This window comes from Panthera tigris, chromosome B3 (genome assembly GCF_018350195.1).
Source record: "Panthera tigris isolate Pti1 chromosome B3, P.tigris_Pti1_mat1.1, whole genome shotgun sequence".
NCBI lineage: Eukaryota > Metazoa > Chordata > Mammalia > Carnivora > Felidae > Panthera > Panthera tigris.
The window spans coordinates 42,433,487-42,451,601 of record NC_056665.1 but is presented as its reverse complement, the minus strand read 5'-3'; the positions used below and the strand labels follow the sequence as shown (position 1 = coordinate 42,451,601).

Here is an 18,115-nt window from a genome sequence, read left to right as displayed (position 1 = left end):
TCATCGGGCTCTGCGCTGATCGTGTAGGTCCTGCCTGGGATTCTTTCCCTCTCTCCCTTCTCCTCCCCTACTTGTACTCGTGCGTGCTCTCAAGATAAATAACTTAAAATAGTTCCTATATTTACATGGGACCTAAAGTTTTCTTCCAACAGTGTAGCCTTCAAGTATGCCCGATATTTTGCGGGGGCTCCTGGAGGTCGTTTTTACTCCTCAGCCGCTACCCCAGCCCTAGTTTGGGGCAGAAAGAACACACACCCCCACGGGTTGCTCAAGGGATCCTTAATTCATGTGTGTGAAGTATTTGTCTACGCAATGAAACTGTCTTGGAGTTTGTTTTTGCTATTTTAAAAATGTATGTAGGAGATAGTGGGGTTAATTAAAAATTTATTTTAAAGCATTTGTGTCTTAATCTGCTATCTCCAAGGATACTAGAAGCACAGCTACGTGTGTGTGTGTGTGTGTGTGTGTGTGTGTGTGTATGTGTGTGTGTGTTGGCATTTGCAGGAAAGAATCTTCAGAATTTTTTTTGACCTTAAAAGGAACTACCACCTCCTCCCACCACTCAGCCCGGTGCCTGTCCTCTGGGTGGGTGATAAATGCAGCAAACCCATGAGGGCTACACGAACAGCTACCTTCATATATCCCATCCACCCCTACCCACCCCTGTAGGACTATGTGCTGTCCCATGACCCATGACACGTGGGGGAAAGCACCATGAGACCTTTTATTACCTGTGTTCTTGGAGGCCTGTGGGAATCACAAGGAATTACAGTTGAGCACAGTCTAGTGCCCCAGAGATGCATGCCTGTCATTGGACAGTCCATGTTCAGTCCTGGCCCATGCCTTGGTTTAAAGGAACAAGCTGTTAGATGCGGTGACTACTGCCAGGGTCTTGCTCCTCACTGAGAGTGTCAGCCCCCCCCCCCCCCCCCCCCCCCTTGGCTGTAGAGCCTCGTCTGCAGATTGTCTGGGTTAAACATCAAAAGGCTACCTCTGGAATCTGTTTCCTGGTTTGGCTGTCCTTCCACATGGGTCCCATTGTGTGGAAACAGTGACCGTGCCTGTAAGTGAGCGCTCTGAATTTGAGAAGGATCCCACTTACAGTCTCAGTGGGAAAGGGGCAATGAGATCATTTTGTTCCCTTGTTAGTGGCTGAAACCCTTTGTCCTTCTGGAATTGGCAGGACCTTTACTTTTCCTGAACTCCTAGCAATGGTTTCCCTGGAAGCTATTGTTTGGAATCCATCAAGAAGAATGTTGGGCGCGTGTGTGTGTGCCACGCACACATGCACATACACCCACACATACACCCACACTCAAATTCTCATGTGTGCGTACACAGGAAAGCAAGCCATGCCTGTCTTGAGTTCGAAAGATGGCAGAATCCAGTGAGGTGGTTTTTTTTTTGTTTTTTTTTTTTTTTTGCAAGAAAGTGACTTATGAAAGAGTGTGTTCTGTACTCTTTGGCTTCTGTTTTGCTTTTTCAAAGCACAGACTTGAGTGAGAAGAAACTCTGAGCAGGAGATGTCGGGCTGTGGCACTTGCTTGATGAGGCACGTGTGTCTTTGGTATCAGTCCAAGTGGTCCCAAACCCATTGAAATGTTGGATGTCATGGTGTCAGTGTTTGGCTACTGTAACTAGAAAATAAAAATGGCGGTGAGTCTGCTAGGGAGATTGCAAAACAGGGGTCATCTCTGAATTGCCTGCTTGCCTTATGTGGCCGAGAGGATATTGGTATGTGTGTGGGAAGGGCGAGGAATTGAGACCTACTGTTCAAGTTTCCAGACACTTCACCCATTTTTTTTTCTCATGAGCAGCTGAGTTGATCACTCACTGAATGAGCAGAATTCTCCACAGGAAGGTCAAGGGTGGATGATGCATCCGAAGGAGAATATGTAAGGAACCCTGGCCTTTGTGTCCAGCTGAGGACGGAGTGGCCAAGGGTTCTTCCAAACTTGGAGAAGCCTCTGGGTCTTCACTCCCTTCTCAGCTGATCAGGAAGGCTTCCCGGGCTGGTTCATGGTAACAGAATGTGCCGCCGGAAAGAGCCTTGCAGAGCATGTAAGAGGAAAGACCACTGGGTTTGCAGAAACCCAACACCAGCCCTTCCCAGAGTGACAGGCAGCCCTGGAGGTCAGCATGGCCTCAGCCCCAGAGCACAGGACTGTCCCAGGGCGTGGACGTTTAAAAATGAAAGTGTATTTATAGAAGGTGCCCCTGGAGCCAGAATTTTAACTGTTCCTTTGTGGGCCCCACCCTTTGACAAGCACAGGCCTCATTCCACAGGCTTAGTGGCCTGTCTTAAATGAGGGCTGAGACAAGAATGCCTGGAGGTCCTTGTCATTGACTGACTCCAGTCCTCCCCCCCCACCCCCCACCCCCAGTTACCCAAATTGCTTTGTGACCTATACATAGAGTATATAAAATGTATAGGTGCATTTTGAAGAGTAAAATGAACATCTGTGAAGCCAACAACCAGGTTAAGAAATCAGTGTGACAAAATAGTACAAGATGTCCTTTCACCTCAGAGGTGATCAGTGTGTTAACTTTTTGTTTAGATCACTCCTACTTTTGTTACTGTTAGTACCTGTGTATGCGTTCCTAATGATAAGTGTGTTTGTTGCTTGATGTGCATTATATTCTTGGTTTTGAAAAATCAAGTACCGAGCATAAACAAGTAGCTTTGGGAAGCTTCCTGCTAAACTGTTCAGCAAAGGATCACAGATGTAGAGGGCTCTGAAACCCTTGTGAGCATTGCCAGCTGCACAGTGTGACTTTCCCACCATAAATGCCACCAGAAGCCAGTTTTCTCCATGGTCCCTGCTCTTGTGGATCACTTTGTAAATGAGGTTGTCGTTCATACCCCCATTTACAAGGGGGAGAGAATTAGAAAAGGGGAATCCTTCTAACATTTTAATTCAGCAGGGGTCCTCAGCCACACATACAGAGAGAAACTTCAGGGAGCTTGTGAACCCTTTGAAATTGAATGCATTGTGTTCTTTTGGGTGAAAGAGTCTCTGATACTTCAGAGGAATTTGTGGACCCTCCCTCTCCATAAGGATAAGGAATAATGTTGCCATTATGGTAGGTTTTGTTTTTTGTTTCTTTCTTGTTACTTTTTGTTCCACCTATTTTTTTTTTTTTTAAGGTTTATTTTTGAGAGAGCGAGAGACAGAGTTTGAGTGGGGCAGGGCCAGAGAGAGAGGGAGACACAGAATCTGAAGCAAGCTCCAGGCTCCAAGCTGTCAGCACAGAGTCTGATGCGGGTTTCAAACTCACGAACCGTTAAGACCATGATCTGAGCCAAAGTCTGATGCTTAACCGACTGAGCCACCCAGGCGCACTCCACCCCCATTTTTTTTTTCTTAAATTTATTTATTTTGAAAAAGAGGGAGAGAGAGGTTCCAAGCAGGCTCTGTGCTGGTCAGTGCAGAGCCTGATGCGAGGCTTGAACCCACAAACCATGAGATCATGACCTGAGCTGAAACTAAGAGTCGGATGCCTACCTGACTGAGCCACCCAGGCCCCTGTTTTCCGTTTTCTAGGTGAATACTGGAGCTGTTGAAGACTTTGAAATAGGTTTGATCTAACTGTATGTCTGCATGGACTTGTGACATTTGCGTGTGCCTGAGTGTTGAAAGGGAAATGAACAGTAAGTCATACCGTGGCTTGTCCAGGGTGGAATTCTTGACTGTGTTCCCGGCGGCCTAGCAGTCTTTACCTTTTCTTTCAAAGCTGCATTTCCTTTCTTTGACCCAGAGTAACTAGAATGCTAAATGGTGGGGGGAAATTGGGGTGGTTGCTGTAGTTTCAAAACAAATGACCTCACTGCCTAAGTTCCACTTGATGCAGGAGAAACCGTAACTTTGGCCTATAAATACTGGACCTTTGGGGAAACGGATCCAAATACCCATTTAGTGAGGGTGGGGGCAGATTGGTCCCTGCTGAAGCTAACTCCCTAGAAACAGAACACAACTATTGTTATTACAACTTCCTAGTTATTTCCTTAAGAGATAGGGCAATTTAAATTCATAATGACTGACATTTACTTCTTCAAAGTAGGCGAGTAATTATGCTTTGTATAAGCTGACTTAATGTGAGGTACCTTTAAGCGTTGTTCCAGCAATGAGAGGGAATTTTTGAGTTCTGTAGCTGAGGGACACCTGAGTTTTGTCCCATTCATGTTCTTTTTATGGATGAATTGCCTGCATGTCTGCAAAGTTAGGGGTGATGTGTCCAAGGATGTATTGACATGTCGGGGTCAGCCGGAACTAAAACCCCAGGGAAAGAGCTATTTAGATGATTATGGTTTAAATATATCATTAGACGAAGGTTAATTTAAAAATACACTCAGAAGACTCATTTCCTAGAGAATTGGGATTTCGATCATCAATTTCATTTTAACAAAATGACCTTTGACAACAGTCTTAGGCCACCCATTTTTGAAAAGTACTGCTACTTAGGGTCTCTGAGCATTTCCCGGGAGGTTTCTGGTCTCTGGGGTATATAAACCTGATGTGTGGGAACAGAGCTTTCATTTGGGTTCTATATTCCTTCCATCTCATAAACTGAGACTTTTTAGATGTTCAGTGTTTCCCGCCCCCTACCCACCCACCCACCAAAGGTTTTAGACTCCTTGTACTCAAATGTGAAAGGTTTTCTTCTCTTAAACTTTGTTTTTGAAGAAAACCAGGAGTCTCATTTTGGCTGTTGAAAGTCTTCGGGGATTACAGAGACAGAATTTAGGGGAAGGGTTAAGATTTGGAAATGCAGGCTGTTTTGACTCGTTTTGTCGGTTAAGAGCCAGACAGAATAAGAGTAACATTTAGAAACGTGAGTTTTATTAAGGAAGGTAATTCACAGGTACGTTTAAGCTTTCCAGACGTGGTTTCTGTGATTCCATTCCTAGTATGGCCATTACGTGCTCCTAATTTGGGGCAAGGCAGCTCTTGTTAGAGTCTTGATTGTTCTCTTCTGTAAAGACCGGTTGGGTCCAATGCCTCCTAGGACTTGTGACAGCTGTCTGTCGGCTCCACACTGGGGGATTGGCAGATTGGATCGGGGTGTGGTGGTGTCTCTCCTGACACAGAGGGCAGAGGGGAGGCCAGCAGTCTAACTGCATGGTGCTCAGAGGCCACTGGCCTTCCCTGTTGTCCTTTTCTGCCCGCTTCTAGCCTGAACCCCATCGATGTCCTTCAGTGTCGGGAGAACGTTGGCCTGACCTTTGTCTTTTGTCTCCTCTTTGCCAGCGTGCTGCTGTAGGGTAACATCTGGACTGGGTTCCCCGGCTCTTGGATGTCTCGCTGCCCGCAAACTCCTGGAGCAACTTGTTGAAAACTGTGAGTGACCTGCGTGTTTCTACTTGGCAAGTAGCTGGAGGCCCGTGGACTCGGAGGGTGAAGGGTGGTGGCCGGGAGTCACGACCTCCAGCCACGGCTGCCGGGCTTTCTGACACTCAACTCCAGGAGCCTTGGAGACGGCAGTGGTGACCACAGGCACGACCTTTCTGCCCCCAACCATCGTAGAGGTCACGGCCCTTCTGTATTTGCCTCCTTGGAGCTTCTTGGTTGTACCACCAGGGCAAATGTTGACAGTGCATCTTTACTTACCTACAGGAACAGATTCTTGAGGGGGGGCAAATGCAGGTGGTGGCCCTCTGCCTGACCTCCTCTTGGCCCAGATGTTCCCCCCTTCTCTGTCATGTTTGATCCTCACATCGCCCTCCCTTTTAGAGAGGCCTTATTTGACTCACTTAAAGACCCCCTCCCTCCATATTCTCTTTGTCTTTTTCTCTTGGACCCCTGTCTGCCTTTTTCTTTGCACTTAACAACAGCATTGGTCTCTTCAGTTACTTGATAGACCACCCGTTCATATGTTTGTTCATGCAACAAATATTTGAGTATCTAGGAGGTGCTGGTGGCTGAGGTAGGCACAGTCTGCTGTCCTGGCACTTCTATGAAGGAAGAAAAAGACGAAGTGAAAACTTCAGTGTCACAACCCTAAGTGGATAGATCGTTCTGTTCTGAATACAGCCGTGTCTCCTAGGGATCCAGTTAAAATGCAGATTCCTGACTGGGTGGTTCTGGGTGAGGCCTGAAATTTTGCATTTCTAGCAAGTTCCAAATGATGCCAATGTTATTGTTGTATAGATCACGCTTGGAGAAGTAAGGTCTAAGGTTCGTGAAGCATGGGACACTTGCCTTTGAGTGTGACTCTTGGGGAACGCCTCGAGAGGTGTGTCTGTCAAGCCCCCAGAGAACTGATGGAATTTTGTCTGGCCAGTCTGTCTCCCTCAGCTGCGTGAGGCTGAGTGTACTGAAACAGGAGCCCGGCTGAAAAGTACGGGAGCCTCTTACCTCACCTGTGTCCATGTGCCCCTATCTCATTATCATCCTAACTTGGGGTTTTGTCAGTGACCTCCGAAATGCCGTGCTTCTCAAATTTGTGCATTGAAATCCTGTGGGGTCTCTGTGCAGTGTGCCCTCTCTGTAAGTCAGCATTTCTGGAAATCAGGAGGGTTTTTCAAGAGCAGAGGCCATATCGACAGGGCCACCACCCTGGTTCCCAAGTGAGGTGTTGAGAGAGACCGTGTTGGCAGCTGTGTGAAACCTCCAAGCAGGCAAAGAGGCTGTGAGAGGGGTGGCTGGAGGGGTTCAGGTTGCTGCTACCAAAGTAGGTGTCTTGAGTCCTGGCAATGGGCTCGCCCCGTGGTTGTTGGCGTGAGACCCTGCTGTGTCGTGGCCAGATCAGCACTGCTGCAGTCAAGATTTTTGCAGGTAGTGTTGAGTCTTCCCGAGAAGCCATGTTGATATACCGCTTGAGTGATGAGCACTTTCAACAGCCATTTAAGGAGTATTCAAGATGTACCGGGTGCCTGGCTAAGCGCCTGGCACGTGGTCTTGTGTCTCAGCCCTCCCTCCTGCCCATGAGGTAGGCAGTCACCATTTTATAGAGGGCAAGACCGAGGCTGGGATAAAGGAAATCACTGGCTCACACAGCAGGTGCATTTGGGGTCCAGCCTCCTCTGTCAGACGTCATGCTGAGCTCTTCCTCCTCTGGTCTTTGCCACCTGAATCCCCACTAAAAATGGGATTTTATGGCTGGTACCACCATGGGGTGGCTGCTGATTTGTGTTGGCTTCCATCTTTCTCTCACACCCCTGGATGTGGCCTTTCCCTGCATGTCAATGGTAAGATATTGCTTCTGTAGGCACTCCAAAGCCCTTTGAGTCAGGATAGGAGCTTGGTCAATGAAGTGAGGCAGCAACGGGCAGGGCAGAGCCAGTTGTGTATTACTTTCTGACGCCACTTCTTGCCACCCCCCGCCCCCCCCCCCCCCCCCCGCCAGCCTCAGCCTCAGCCTGCCTTCTTGGGGCCAGCTACCCAGGGGGACTGATGGCTGCCAGGGGTCCCCAGAGCCCCTGCTACTTCCTAGTCATCCATGGCTCATGGCTGGAAGGGAGAGGGCAAGGGGTCAGGTCGATTCATGTGTTCTCAAGACCATTTTCTGGCCATTTTGTGGCATTTGTGCATCAGAGACAATCTCCAGGGAGCTTTACTTTGCAGAGGGTTATTTGGTCTGTCATGGATCTTGTATACAATTGCAGTGCTTGATGCATTTTCAGGTTTCAGTTAGTCTCCTCTGCTTTGGCCTCAAGTATATACTCCTGTGTACCCATCAAATGTAGAATTCAGTTGAACCCACAGAGCTAGGCTTCTGTGGCCAGGGGGGACTCCTGGTCTGGACAATGGTGGGAACGGTGCTGTTAAGATGGTTTTACAAACTGTTCCTCAACCCACACAAATACTTGCCCTCTGCGGTGTGGAGTGGGCCTACCCAGGAAGGGAGGGAAGGGGATCTCGAAAACAGCTCCTTCTTGCTTCTCCGGTTTTGGGGAATCATGGTTGCTTTTCCACCTGGAGTCAGGGCTCCTGCGACCAGGAGATGGGATCCCCTCCCGGCTCAGTGATGTGATAACCTTGGCCCTTGGGTGTTTGCCTGGGCTGTGGATTCTCACGCAGGCACCAATGATGAGCAAGTAGCTTCTGTTTTCTGGGTCTGTTTCCTCAACAGCAGAAGGATGGAGAGGACTTTGACCTGACAGAGTTGTTAGAGACATGATGCACTTAGAGTACTGTCCACATATCACGGTTGCTCACTCGAGGGCTGGCTGAAGTGTCCTTTTCCACCTGTGTCTGGCTGCATTTCCTCCAGCTGAGCTCTTGTGTTGGAGGCCAGTTGCTTGGTAGAAATGAACCCTTTGAGAACAGGGATTATGCTTCATCCATCCTTGGGTCCCAGGGCTCAGCACTGAGCCTTGAGCTCCAAAAACATTTGTTAAATGAACCCAACAAAGTAATTTCCTTCTTCCATTTGCTTATCTAAAGTAACCTATGTGAAGAGCAGTGAATTAATCAGCGCTGCTGATGAATCCCCCAGCAAACACTGGAGTGGGAACACTGGTCACACTGGTCTCTGGTAATGATAAGCTTTCACAAGTCCACACAATGGTAGGTGTTTCCTTGCCTTTTGTGTACTTGGGACACAAGTACACTCTGGGGTTTTCAAGTATTTGTGGTAATGGGAGAGAGCACAATGGGTGGAAGATGTTGGATGAGTATTTCCAACACCGTTCCCTCTAACGGGTCTGTATTTTGTTAAAAAATTTTTAATGTTTATTTTAGACAGAGACAGAGCACGAGTTGGGGAGGGACAGAGAGAGAGGGAGACATAGAATCCAAAGCAGCTCCAGGCTCTGAGCTGTCAGCGCAGAGCCCGACGCGGGGCTCAAACTCACCAACCGTGAGATCATCATTGAGCCGAAGTCGGACACTCAACCGACTGAGCCACCCAGGCGCCCCTGTATTTTTTTTTTAATTTCCTTTTACTTTACAGAGTTATGAAAGTAATTTACAACTTATTTTATTATCTAAAAAATTTTAATCATTTATTTTACAGTGAGAGAGAGAGCGAGCGAGCGTGCATGCACAGGGGAGGGGCAGAGAGAGAGGGAGACCCAGAATCCGAAGCAGGCTCCAGGCTCTGAGCTGTTAGCACAGAGTCCAATGAGGGGCTCGAACTCACGAACTTAGGAGATCATGACCTGAGTTGAAATTGGACGCTTAACTGACTGAGCTACCGGGGTGCCCAGGACAACCTGTTATTTTAAAAGAAGAAAAGGAAAGCTGTCTAAGGGACCTACTGATCCTCTATATTGATATTCCTCATATTGGTAACTTGTGTGAAGTATTGTAGCCTTTTGGGCCTGTGTTGATGCCGGACTTGGGACCTATCACCTTATTAGTACCAGACTGTACTTTTTTTTTTTTTTAATGTTTATTTATTTTTGAGAGAGAATGAGTGGGGGAGGGGCAGAGAGAGAGGGAGACACAGAATCCCCAAAGCAGACTCCAGGCTGTCATCACAGAGCCCAACACAGGGCTCGAACCCATGAACCGTGAAATCACGACCTGAGCTGAAGTTGGACACCTAACCAACTGAACCGCCCAGGCGCCCCTCCCCCCCCTTTTTTTTAGGGGACAGAGATACAGGCTTCCCCCCCCCCCAATCCAAATGTAGTGCTAAATAGTACTCAGATACTAATATACTTCCTGCCTCTGCTTCAAGACCAGATTCTGTCCATGTCAGTCATGACACTGTCCCAACCCTACAACCAGCATTGCTTAAAGGGCATTTGGGGTTGGGAGGGGGCGCAGCCTTCCATGGCTGAGTGCCCATGGGTACCCCCATTCCAGCAAACAGAGGTTTGCTTTTAGTACCATTTTATTACCTTGTCTGAAATCGTGGGTCCATGGTGACCTCTGGTCACCATTCTTGTTCTCATTTGGGACCCTCCAATGCATGTTTCTCCCTATTGAAGAAGGCCTAAAAAAAGCAATGATTTCTAATTAACATAAAGACTCATCCAGTTTTTACCTCTCCCTCCTTGCAGGCAGAGCTCTTGCTGGTTTCAAAAACAACAAATGGTATTAACTCGCTGCTTTTTGAGAGAAGGAAAAAAATTTTCCAGGTGGCATCAGGACTGCACGTGAAGTCCTCATGGCCCTTTGTGAGAAAGCATTTTTTAAGCCAAAAAATACAGTATAATATTTTGCATAACATATTTTAAGAATTGATGTGTCATAGACCTTGATGGCCTGTTAATGTAAATCTGTTGATTGTTAAATATTTTTTACATGAAAAGGTGTTCTGTGTCGTTTCGTTCTCCTGCTGCTGGCTGGGCTTCTTGCCTTCACTCTCCCCATTTATTTACTCGGTAATATTGCAACCTTTTTGTAACACATACTTGGAGACCAGAGGGGCATTTCTGTAGGATTTCCAAGTCAAAAGACACCTTTTAAAAGTTCACCTTTCAAAAGAGGATTTAATTTATATCCCTAACAACTGTGTGAAGGCCCTCACCACCATAGAAAGTTCATCTTGAAAAGTTGTTGTGCTGTTAAAAGCCAAAAACCTACAACAAGCCTTCCAAAAAACCAACCCGACAAACAAACCATGACTGTACCAGATCTGGGAGCTCATAGCACTTCCGAGTCTCGAACCAGCGGGGCTTGCCAAGATGTCTTCGCTGGTTTTGCAGTTGAAGACCTCATCACACAGGCCCCCTGAACTTGGTGGGCCTCCCTGATGACTCCTTTTCTCTGCATCCCACCGCTTCTCGTTCATACCTATTGGTGTTGAGTGGTTTTTCATGTCTGGGTCAGGGAGGAAAGATGTGGGTCCGGCTGGAGGTTGCTCCTTGCTGCCCGTGGCAGCCTTGCCCTCTCTCCCTTGTTCAATTCCTCTGCCTCTGTTGTTGATCAGAGGGAAGTTCGTTGACAAGCTTGCTGGGTCCGTGCTGAGCTGTCTCTGGCTGGGGTCTCCCAGGCACCCAGAATTACTGACACTTGTCAGAAGCACATTTCTTCAGGGCCGAGTCATGGTCTCTCTCTGCAAGTCAGCAGGCATCTGAGTCAGATCTCCTGTTGAACAGCGGTGGATGATGACAGGATGATAAAAGGCTGATAAAATTCCCCGTGGGGTGAGTTTTGCTGGCCTGCCCACCCTAAAACAGGCTGTTTGCTCTGTACAGCGGCCGTACTGTGTGCTTCCAACAGATGTCTTTGGGGCCAGAACCACTTCTAGGGCAAGCCTTTGCTGTTGTATATAGGCTCTTCCCTTTAAATTTTTTTTTTTTAATGTTTATTTACTTTTGAGAGATAGGGAAGAGCACGAGCAGGGGAGGGGGGCAGAGAGAGAGACCTAGAATCCACAGCAGGCTCCAGGCTCTGAGCTGTCAGCACAGGGCTCGACGTGAGGCTCGAACTCACCAACCGTGAGACCATGACCTGAGCGGAAGCTGGATGCTCAACCAACTGAGCCACCCAGGCGCCCCTAGGCTCTTCCCTTTAAAAGTGATGTTCTCTGTCTCTGGATGGGTCTCCTGGGCAGCTGACCTGGTCAGCTTCGGTTTTGAGTAGATGCAGCGAAGATCATCAAAAGTAATTAAAGCTCTTTGCTCCTGGGTCTGCCTTGACCTCCTTCTGCAGGAGTGGCTCTGGTTGGGGGCACACTCTCCACACAGTTGATGATTGAATGACAAAGTGGAAGCCCAACCAGTCTCAGCTCTAAGAAAATCGTCTTTTTTTTAAAGTTTATTTTTATTTTTTTTATGTTTATTTTTGAGAGAGAAAGAGACAGAGTGCAAGCAGGGGAGGAGCAGAGAGAGAGGGAGACACAGAATCTGAAGCAGGCCCCGGGCTCTGAGCTGTCAGCACAGAGCTGGACGAGGGACTTGAACCCACGAACCGTGAAATCATGACCTGAGCCAAAGTTGGATGCTTAATTGACTGAGCCACTCGGGCACCCCTCTAAGAAAACCATCTTGACCATGGCCACAAGACTTGGCACCAGCCTTCTTAATGAGATCACGTAGTTGTCAGGACAGTAGCTGTCTCCCCCAGATGTTTTCTTCAATAGAAATATTTCAGTGATAGAACCATGCCCTCGAACGCCCTTCTGCGAGCGGAGGCAGTCACTTAAATAGAGCCCGAGTGCATCGCTGCCTCCAGGGATTACATTTGGCAGCGTTTCGTGCGACCAGCTGTGCGGCTCCCATGAGACCAAAGGGCAGTTGAATGGAGAAGATGCTAGGGAAAGTAATGAGGTGGGAGGAAGGAGGGACCATGACCTTGGTACAGGAGCTGAATTTCCAGGGCTGAGTTTGGGCTTGGCTGTTTTGAGTTTGCAGTCCAGCTGCTGCTGCTTGGACCTGTAATGGTGAGGATGACTCAGAAATCTGGAAGGAGTCCACGGTGATTTCACTTTGGGATCAGAGGCAGCGCCCAAGCCCTCCAGGGTGGGAGTGGGGGTGGGAGGCGGGCGGTGGGGAGAGTTTTCTGATGAAGTGTGGAGCAACTTGGATGCCGGCGCCCTAGGCCACTGGGATCTGCCAGTTAGCAACTTGGGACATATTTTATTTTTATTACTGAAAAAAGAACTCTGGTGGCAAAACATTGTACAATATAGTGGCAGATGATACAAAGTAAGTTCAGTCTGATACTTCGTTTTGTGAATTACCTTTAGAGACAGTTGGGTTGAAGTGCCAGGTTTTTTTCTGGGGGTGCCCCAGGTGGTTCTGGGAAGTTCAAAGGTGGTCTCTAGGTGTCATTACTCCCAATTCTCAGAAAGGATGAAAATTGATTCATGTCCAGGTGACGGAATAAGGTCTATATCCGTTTTCTACTGCTGCTATCACAGATGACCACAGATGTATTAGATTTCTAATCTGTAGAATTAGGGGCATCTCACTGGGCTAATGTTAAGGTATGGGCAAAGCTGTTGTCCTTCTAGCGGCTGTAGGGGAGAAGCCATTTCTTTGCCTCTTCTAGCTTCTAAAGGACAACTGCTTGCCTTGGCTGGTGACCCTATTGTTCCATTTTCACATCGAGCTCCGTTGTATCTCCCTGGGGCCACAGCTGGGAAACATTCTCAGCTTTTGAGGACCTTCTGCATTCCCTTGAGACCACCTGGATACTCCAGGAAAATCTCCAGCTCCTTAAGCATATCTGCAAAGTCCATTTTGCCATGGAATGTAACATTGTCACAGGCCCCGCAGGTGAGGTTATGTGGTGGTTCCTAGGCTTGCGGGGAGGTTAGTTGCTGAAACAGGTTCAAGGATCTATGTGTTGTGACTGATCAGGGCCCTAGTCTTGTCCTTCCTGTTGTTGGCTGTCCTGTGTGATATCCTGTGGAGGTGGAATGGTTTCTGTCTCAGGCTGTACCCTTTGTTACAGCCTGTTTGTCCCAGGATAAGAGGCTGTGGGCCAGAGGAAAACAAAAAGAGCCCTCCTTTCCCATGGGGAGAGGGGGGCAGAAGCATGGGATTGGGGTGAGTGGCTGCAGTCTGAGTTCTGCCCTGTGGTAGAGTAGTTGAGGGGGACTCTGATGCCATTGCACCCATGGGGGTCTGTTGTCAAAGCTTCTTGTGCGAAGGCACAGACACAAGTGAGCTAGCTTGAATGGTGTCCAGAAGGTATGTATTGAAGCTAACCTTTTTTGAGCATTTGCTACGTACTTGGGAAGAGCACACTGGGGACCCCCCTCCCCCTGCCCATGTATGTTTAATTGTGCTTGCTCTCTGAGAAGCAGCTCTCAGGTATTTCCATATGGTTCCAGCCCTTCTCTGCTTAACAAAACCAGATCAGCTCTCCTGCCTACACTTCCTATGGAGACAGCACACTTGAAGCTCTCTGTTTTGCTCACTACCTCACAGCTTCCTGGCTCAGTCCTTGTATCTCAATTTCTAATTGCTAGGAGACCAATCTAAATGGCTGAGCTTGAGCCAGGTGTCCATTGGCTTGGAGATGGAGGAAGGGCATAGTCCCTTGGTTCTGTTGGGTGAGTAGATGGTGACAGAGAAGTGTAGTATGGGGAGGGGGCCTTGCCTTATTTGACTGACGTTACTGTGGAAACGTTTTGCACTTGAATTTGTGTTGTGTTGAAAGACTGTATTTTGAAATAACTTCAAACTTAGAGAAAAGTTGCAAGAGCAATACAAAGAACTCCCACAGAGCCAAAATGTAAGTGATCAGGTACAAATATCTTACAAACTTTGCTTGATCATTCTCTTCATCACTTGTGTTTTCTGAGCCATTTGAAAATTACATCCTAACGCGTCACTTCTAAATGTTTTCCCTAGTAACGAGAACCTTTCTTTACTAAAAGACTATGTTAGAGAGCAAGACAGAGAGCATGCTGAGTGGGGGAGGGACAGAGGCGGGGCATGCTCAGCGTGCAGCCTCATGTGGGCCCTATCTCACAATCCTGAGATCCTGGCCTGAGCCAAAATCAAGAGTCGATGCTCAATCAACTGAGCCACCCAGGCATCCCAGAGCCTTTCTTTTTATAACCCATTCAATTTGTAAAAACCAGACCTAGAACATTGGTCTACTATTACTGAATATATAGTTGATTTCAAATTTTGCCACTTGTCACAGTAATGTCCTTCATAGAAATTCTTGCCCCTAACCTAGGGTTCAACCCAGGATTCTGCAAACTGTGTGCAGTTTAATGTCTCTATAGTTTCGTTGTTGGGAACAGTTGCTCTGCCCTTTTTTTTCTTCCTTATACGATAAGGACATTTTTAAATATCGTGGGCCAATTATTTTTTAGCAGTTTGAGTTTGTAGAATTCCTCATTTGATTTCTCATGGTTAAATGTATTTTTGTCAGGAATGCTATGTAAATGAGGCTTTGCCTCTTAGTGTATCACATTGGGAGGCACGCGATGTCATTTTGTCCCGAGACGACCATGTTAGCTTTGTTCCTGTGGTTAATATGGTGGTGATCTTGTGTATTGGATCTGTGGGTTCTAGAGGAGCTGAGTGTTTGAGGCTGGGCATTTAAAGGGGACCTTCTTTAAAATTGTGTCTACTTTGCAAGTGCTTTTGGCACAAGGGATTTTCCTGAAGTGGACACTCTTGTTCCCTGCAAGGTGTGTTCTTGAATATAGTTAGAAAGGCTGATGTCTTCTGAGCCTGCAGCTCATTGTGAGGAAGAAAACTTGCCTGGGGTTGGAACGACATGACCTCTGCTCTTGTGCCAAGGGTAAGCACCATCGCAGAGGTGTGAACAGTGCGTTCCCTTTGACTGCATCTGATTGTGCTGGCTGCCTCCGGATTACCTAGGAGTGGAAGAGAGATGAGGACACGGGCTCTCTTCCTTTCGCACGCTTGACCGGTCTGCAAATGCTAACGGTGACGGTCCAGATGCAGCAGCCACTGTGTTTCTTTCCTGTGGCTCTCTTGTCGTGAGACATGGACTCCAGGTTGGCCTGATGAGGCTGGGTCAGCTTGTATGTTGCTGGCATTTCAGGCTGGTAAGACCCATGATGATTGTTGCCCTTCCACTGATGATGGGATTCCTTATAAATGCGATTTTCAAGATGCTGGAGGCTGCCCACGTGGAAAGTATGTGCTTCTCAGAGCTCTGGAAACTTCCACTTTGATTTTGACCAGTCTCACCCTGGATTAGTGCTTCGGAAACTTGTTCCAGTTCAACTGTTGTTATGTTGGACCATCATCTGTTGGACATTTGACCTGGTTGACCTCTCTCCATCTGTTGTTCCCTCTGGTTACTACAGAAACAAACAAAATGACTGCATGCAATCCACTTGAGGATTAATAGGGAAAATGGTACTTTCTATAAATCTAGTAGATCAATATAAATGATCAAAAATACTCCTGAGCAACAGTATATCCCGACTATCTTAGTACACTGCTAGAAAAAAAAAAAGTGGGAGCACATAAAGGAGTTGGACTTGGGTAGTATCCTTGAGGTGGGGGTTTTAAATGAAAGGGGCCATTATTATGGCTTGATTTATGGATTGATTTGTTTCTCAATTTTTTTTTTTTTTTATAGACCTGGGAAGTTGTAATGCCTGTGCTTATTTGCGGGGGTTATCTCTGCGTGACTTGGGACACATTTGCCCATGTCCTCAGAAGAATCAGCAGTGACAGTGGACCTTTAGCACATACTGAAGACAGCTGCTTGGAAAATGAAATATGCCTGTGCATAGATTCCCAGAGGTGGTGCTTGAGCCTGAATTAGAGTAAAAATTGTAGGCAGCCTTAGGAAAACTAGATGTAGAGACACTCCATCTTCCACAAAAGGAAGTTAATAATTTAGTTCCTTATCCTGTGCTTTGGTATCACAAAGTGCTTCTCAGGGCTGTGCGTGTTCTTAATTTTTAAAGACACGGGTATGTCATTTGCTTTTCTACTTTGAGAGTTATGCATGAAGAGGGGACTTAGGTCAAGTGCTTGCCACCCTTTTTTTTTTTTTTTTTTTTTATGTCCAGTCTTCTGGGCCTAATACAGAAAGACTAAGTAGGTATGCCCTTGGTGCTGGTCCTGGGTGGGGAGTGGGTGTTGGGGAAGGTGTGGGAAGGGAAGCTGAGGTTGATGGAATAGGAGTAAGATGTTCAGGAAATGAAAAAAAAAAAAAAAAGGCATTGAGAAGATCTAAGCTAAATGGAAAGTAACCTGATGACAATGCAGTGGTGCCCCTTTTATTTTGGTGTCTTACAGGAAGAAGGAATTGAGAATGAGCAAATGTTCCAAATGATTGAAGTCTCTTCCCCCTGCCCCACCCCCGCCCCCACCCCCTTGCCATAACAGGCAAAACTGTTTTTCTTGGAAATGTCTGAAGTATATTTATGTGCTCTGATACTTGAAGAAGTAAGAGATAATATCATTGGCCTTTTCCTTGTGACTCAAAATTCTCTGCTGGGTCCCAGTAGTAGCTGTTTGTCAGGAGACCTGGGTTGTTGCCCTCTGACATGTCCCATCTCATTTGACCATCTCTGAGTCTGCCTCTGGCTGGAATCCCTGTAATTGTGCCGTTGAGATAGTACCGGGGCTTCAGGCAGGATATAAAATTTCCGGGATCTATCCAATAATCAAGTTGATTTTGGCCTAGAGCGATCGCCCGCCTGTGACTTCATGAACATGGGCCTGGTGATGGGTGTTGGCTTAGTGCTTGAAAGTGTTCTCTGGTTGCTCAGGGTCATTGACTGTTAGGTGCCCAGGACATAAACTACAGAAAATAGGCAATAGGGAGAGGCCCATGCCATTGAAGGATGGTTTTTATTGCTTCTGTTTCCCAAGGTGGGGTTGGGATGAGGGGCGAGCACACCGCTGAGGAAGCATCAGGGTAGCCAGGAGGTAGAAAATAGGAGTGAGGAGAAGGCCTTGGGCAGCACTTTTATTGGGGCTTCCACAGGAAAGGCAAGGCCGGGGCCAAGAGTTGAGGACTGGCTGGTTGGGATAATCCCAGTGGGCTTTGCCCATAGAGATGATGTCCGTGATGCCTGGCCCTGGCATGACTTAGGGCAGGGGAAGTGAGGCTTGGTGCTTGACAGTTGGATAAAGAGGCTGCTGGGGGTGGGGTGGGGTGGGTATAGACTCTCGATTGGTTGAGTTGTATATGAAAGGCATTGTCCTGGCTGAGACCTTTGCTGTCTCTAAGAATTAGCTAGCCCTGGGAGGGGTAGTCTCTCTCCAGGTCTATAAGGCTTTCAAGTGCCAGAGTATCAAGAATATAGATAGTAGAGTTAGTATAATTGGTTCTGTGATGAGTGGATGCCACACGGAGCAGTCCAGAGTCTGAGATAAAGCAGGAAGAACAGTGGCCCCATAACGGATGGGTTGAAGTTGCTGATTGTCCAACGCGCAGATTCTTTTCAGACTTCTTTGGGGTCATTACCATCCTCTGCTCTAACTCTGTGGCTTAAGGACAGTGGGAACCACACCTCACTACAACGTTCTGGTAGAGGTGTCCTCATCAGTGAAGGGCATTTCCTCTGTTCTTTGCCTTATTGAGGAATGTACTTGAAGCTGAATGAAGCCTCATTTCATTAGGGAAAAGTAAGCAAATAACTAGCCTTTGAGGACTAGGGAAAGGAGAAGGCTGGGCTGCTAGGGAATTGGTTTTCCTCTCATTTCCTTTTCATTATGTATAGATTTCAATAATGTACCAAATGTCTAGCAGTCATTTTATGAGCAGGCTGAGTTATTCAAAGGTATCGGACAATTTTGGTTTACTGTGTGAGTAAT

The 18,115-nt window shown here is 47.2% G+C and overlaps 1 protein-coding gene across 1 annotated transcript in view; it reads left to right on the top strand.

The window, feature by feature from the left end:
- TLN2 (talin 2) overlaps nucleotides 1-18,115 on the top strand; it is a 436,539-nt gene that overhangs the window by 67,282 nt on the left and 351,142 nt on the right. Inside the window, exon 2 of the mRNA XM_042988722.1 lies at nucleotides 5,250-5,339. The gene's annotated coding sequence lies outside the window, so the exon portion shown is untranslated. The remainder of the gene's footprint in view (nucleotides 1-5,249; nucleotides 5,340-18,115) is intronic.